Genomic DNA, 5,803 nt, shown 5'->3' with positions numbered 1-5,803 from the left:
TACACTGATTTTTAAGTCCTTGGAATATTCTTACCATTCTTCTGTTTGCCATGCCAGGGGTATAGTTCCTGTAATAAGGGCATCAATATTGAATAGCATAATAAAGAGTAGACCTAACCAATGCCAGATGCAATTTAAAGACAGTCATCATGAGCAGTTCACAATGAATAAACTTGAGAGCCATACATGAATGGTTAGGAAATATAATGAAGAGCTATTTTTTTTTCAATCAATATACAGGCTTTACCTAACACAGATACCCCTGAAAAGACAATGAAATCAAACTGAAAATCAACTTCCTACGCGAAGAATCTGTGTTATTTCGATAGCATATACTTTACATCAATCAAGCAACACGTACAGTTTATCACCAAGTTATACATAAAAAGTAAAAAACAAAGTAGAAGCTCCATGCGTTCAAGATATTCGACACAGCTGATCGACACGTGTGAACCTAAAGCAATGTTATGCAAAAGTGTTGGCTTTCTCGAGTGACTTATCCCGTACCTTCATTATATTCCAAGGTAAATATGAACAGTGGGAGTGTGTCGAGTGATATTAGAGTGTGAAGACCAGTTAGCGTTAGTATGAAAGCTGAGAGATGAGTAAAAATATGAATATGGTGAGTTTAACAAGGCAGCGTGGGTTAGGACAGCGGACAGGAATGAGTAAACTGTAGTCAGATGTAAAGATTATAGGCCGTAACTTGATATTCCAAGGTAAATATGAGCAACGGGAATGTGCCGAGTGATGTTAGAGTGTAAAGATCAGTAAGTATTAGTATGAAAGCTGAGAGATAAGTATAAATATGAATATGGTGAGTAGACATAGGGTCAGTGGCCGGGACATTCGGGTTACCAAAGCTTTCCTTCCCCCAGGTTCGCCAGGTAGCTACCCATTTACTGACCAACCCGTAAGGAAGGATGAATCCCCCCGACTGCCCAGGCCGGGATTTGAACTCAGGCCTGGGGATTTGTAGTCAGGGACGCTAATCACTGCACCGCGGAGGCGTGTATGAAAGGATAAAGTTCGATTTAGTTTGATACGCTTCGCTTTGTGCCGTTGTTGTCACCTGCGGCGGAGTAGGCTACACTAATTTCAATATTCCCCCTCGTGATTAGCCTATTTAATGAGTAGAATAACATTTTTCTTATTATTGGTCAATGTCTGGAAATATCGCCTTATATATATTAGCGTTGCCAGTCTAACGGTTTAGTTGCTAGCTTTATCACTGTTAACATTATTAAAGGGATTAACACCATTACTAGAGTTATCTATAATCGCTCATTTTGCGATATACATTACCTGAGATAATGAGAGCGTTGATTTTGTTGGTTTTCTTGGCCACATTTTCGTTACTTCTATTTCGCTACTGCACCCCAATAAGCTAGGGGAGCGGGGGAATGTTTTGGGGGATCTGGGAAGATGAAAAGTAATTTTTTTCAGCCATAAAACATTACATAATACTCTTAAAGTAAATATGCTGCACTGAGACATATAGGAAAGAAGCTGGGTAAACTCACCACCTCCTTCACAGCACCCTCAGGCCAGGCCAGCCAGTAAACAGACTCACCAGGCATGAACCCTAACTGCTCACATCTCTGAATTTCAGCATTTGGCTGCGAAGTTACTTGAGCAATAGATGGGTAAGCGTTTTGCCTGGCACTGAGCAGTGCCATACTGTTGTTGCAGTCTTGACAGTCCCTTTACCTTTCCAGAGAGGCCTGTTCCTCTTTCCAGTCAAGAGAAATGGTGCCAGATTGCCATATTACAGTCAAGACCACATGCAGGCCATGGCTCATGGCCTCACCTCCAGCTTTGAGGAGCTCCACACTAATGTTACACACATCAGCTGCCTTTCCACTCCTTTGCCACAGCCTTGTTCACCTCATCAAAAGAGGGTTAGGGTTTCAAGAGTGGGTGGATCCCCATCCACTATTGGGTAAAACTTACCTTATACGCCTCTCCATAACTCATCTTATGCTTTGCCAACTGCTCTTCTGATGTCATATATATATATATATATATATATATATATATATATATATATATATATATATATATATATATATATATATATATATATATATATATATATATATATATATATATATATATATATATATATATATATATATATATATATATATATATATATATATATATATATATATATATATATATATATATATATATATATATATAGTGAGTATCCTGCATTTGCCCCTAGATTGTAGTCCATATGTACAGTCCCTTATGTTTGTTCCCTTGACTATGTCAAGGCCTTTATTTATTTAGCACTTGTCCCCTACCATTGTATCTTTTTAGTTTCCTGGTGCTACTTACACATGTATCCTTAGTTGTATAATCACACTCTGTACTGCCTGGGGTTGTTGGCATGCTCCTCCTCTCCTTTGTTGTTTTACTTGCAACAATAAATCAATCAATCAATCAATCAATCAATCAATCAATCAATCAATCAATATATATATATATATATATATATATATATATATATATATATATATATATATATATATATATATATATATATATATATATATATATATATATATATATATATATATATATATATATATATATATATATATATATATATATATATATATATATATTCTACTAACCTTTGAACCACCAAGGTCATAGGAAGGAATGTAGAGATCAAAGCAAATGTGCAAATAGCCATGAAATGTGTGTTGGAAACTATGTGGTTTTAGCCCAATGAGACAGAATGTGGAGATGGTGGGGGGGGGTGGGGGTGAAAGGGGCAAAGCCCCCCATTAGGAGGTTTATGTATATTCAGCTGTCTGTAACCTGAGTGGGGTTGAGGAGGGCGAAATCCCCTCTAGGTATGAACCTATTGGATTTTAGCGTTGGTGAGCCATAGGTTTTGGCTGCCACGGGACGCTGTGGGCTATTCTGCCCTCGGCTGCACAGATTCCCATGCACAATTCATGGCTATTTTCAGAGTTGTTTTGAGCTCCACATTCTTTCATATGATTTTCCAGGAGATTTGAAGGTTAGTAAAAGACACAAATGACAACAGAAGAGCAGTTGGCTAAGTAGGAAGGCAGTTATGGAAGGGTGCATAAAGTAAATCTTTGCCCCACTATTTACAGCTTAAAAGCTGGGAGCTGTCTGCTCAGAGTTCCACAATGTACAACTTATCAAAGTACTAGGTGCAACGAGCCCTCTGTCCATCCATTTTTGACATGAGCCATCTATCTGCACTTCAGATAGAGGTCACTCAAAAGGCAGGCTTGGATAGGAGCTTTTGCAGAGCTTTTAATTAGGTTGGAGGTCATTGAAATAGCCCTTGACATCTTCTGCAAGACTCCTCACATGCTTCATGTCTTTCCCTAGAAGACCTGTTGTCCTATGGAGAGCCTTATAATGGTCCTGATTCCCAGCAAATCAATCAGTGCTACTCTTCCCTGTATTCTCCAACTTCTCTCCTGAGGCAAAGTCTACTCTCACAACAGCTAGGCTGTGGTAAGATCAGTCTTTGCCTTCTCAGCACATTCAACACGTCCATCACACCACACCTCATCACCTCCTCATTAGACGCCCTATCTTCCCATATCATATATCCCATATATCTCAGCATTCTACAGTCACTGCTCCTTATCGTCCTCTTTAACTCCTTATTGTTCTTCTTCTTCTTGGGGTTTTTTATGGGGCTAGTTAGGCTATGGGACCACAACCTCTAGAGCCCCGTCAGTAGTAGTTGCTATCCGGTGTTGTTTTTGGTTTTCGTTCTGTCACCGGTGTGGTGGTTAGATCCTATTGAGTTGCCCCAACTTCTGCAGGAAGGTCTGCTTACACTTGAGGGCTTGGAAGGCTGTGTCGGGGCTGAGAGTGTCGCTGCCCAGCAGGTCCTCTAGGGTTGCCCTGTGAATGTAGAGTCTTGTTAGGGAAGCTCTGAGGTTGGTGCGGAGGGAGTAGAATCTTGGGCAGTGGAGAAGGAGGTGTTCCGGTGTGTCGGGTTGTGTGGGACACCATGGGCAGTGAGGATCCTGGACTATAGACAGTCTGTGCAGGTGTGCATTGAGGCGGCTGTGGCCAATCCTCAGGCGGGTGATGGCTGTGTCGAGGGGACGACTGGGGGAGTAGGTCCGCCAGTGCCTGGCGGGGGAGTGTCTGTAGCGTCCAAGGGTGAGCCGTCTGAGGTCAGCCGTTAGTCTGGCGGTCCAGTGTCTGTGGGAGGATTGGCGGAGGTGGATCAGTAAGTCAGTGTGGTCCGGTGGTCTGTCTATGGTCTGTGGGTGTGTATGTGCCAGGTTGGCCGCTTGGTCCGCCACGGTGTTGCACACCTCCTTATTGTTGGCCATGTGTCTGCTCACACATGCACAGTAGATATTTACCCTGCTCTTTATAACAGCATTTTTCTACTGACCAGCAAGCTTGCTACCTTTTCCCATTTTTCTTGATGCCACGGAGAACAAGAATAGCAGCTTCATGGAAAAAATGAAGAGTTAGCAAGGTCCCTCGTCAACAGAAATGTACCATTAAGGAGCAAGGAAGTTATCCACTGTGCATGTGTGAGGCTGGTGATGTTTAGTAGATATTTACACTTCTTGATGGTGTTTGTCCTTGTCGTTGTCCCACTATATTTGCCATTAGCCTCCTGAGCTTTTTTGATTACATAAGAACATAAGAACATAGGGAAACTGCAAGAGGCCGGGTGGCCTACACAGGGCAGCTCCAGAATCCCCCCCACTACTCACGATGGGTGAAGTGTCGGTGGCACTGCAAGAGGTTAGGATGTCCCCAGTGCCCCTACTCATAACCCTCTGAAGGTGTTCCCTGGGTGTGGTTCAACGGGCAGGCAGACACAACTCCTGCCGCTCCCTCAACAAATAGACCAAAAAACTGACCCACACTTGCCAACTATAATACTGAGCAATACTGTGGAGGTATCAACATCATACTCTATCATTAGTAATTACATGTATAATGCTGAGCAGTTATGAATGAAACTAATTCTTAAGCCAAGAAATCAATTGCTTAAAACATCTAAAACTGATCTACTGATACTCAACATTATAGAAACAGAACGGTGCATATCAAATAAACACTTTTGCATTTACATTGTCAAAGTCAGTCTTATCCATTCTCATCACATCTCAGAGCCCTACACTTCACCTATTCAAGCACTCCTTAACCCGCTGACTGTGAATTGCCTACAAGAAGACATCACCATGCTACAGGAATGGATCAAAAAGTGGCTGCTACAATTCAGTGAAGGAAAATGTAAAGTCCTGCACCTTGGGAGGGGATATCCAGCATACCAATACAACATGGGAAACACTCCACTATCCACCACAGAGGCAGAGAAAGACATGGGAGTATATGTTATCAGGCTTCCAGTGAAAGCCAAATTCGTTCCAATCGCAGCGGATGGGTTAATCCACTCCCTTCACTGCTGCACCCATACCAAACCTCTCATACAAACTTCCATTATTTTATCTAACAGTCTAATCCATATGGTACCATCAGCTCATGCACCTCCTATATAGTTTATTTCCACTGCACCTATTTGTGATTGCTGTGATACATTCCACACCCATGTCTTTGATGCATCTGAAAAAATAGGCAGAATAATATTGTTTCTTATCCCTTCTTTACCACCCATGCTCACACTTCATCCTTCTTTCAAACCTGACAAAGGCCTTCTCCAGGTTCATGCAAGAGGGAAACTACTTCCTATCCTCCTCTTGATACTTTTCAACTATCATTTTGGGTACAATAATTTGATCCATACATTCTCTACTTCTAAAAA

The sequence above is a fragment of the Eriocheir sinensis genome, unplaced genomic scaffold (assembly GCF_024679095.1).
Source record: "Eriocheir sinensis breed Jianghai 21 unplaced genomic scaffold, ASM2467909v1 Scaffold80, whole genome shotgun sequence".
Classification (NCBI taxonomy): domain Eukaryota; kingdom Metazoa; phylum Arthropoda; class Malacostraca; order Decapoda; family Varunidae; genus Eriocheir; species Eriocheir sinensis.
The sequence above is the reverse complement of the archived record's forward strand: the minus strand, read 5'-3'. Positions refer to the sequence as shown.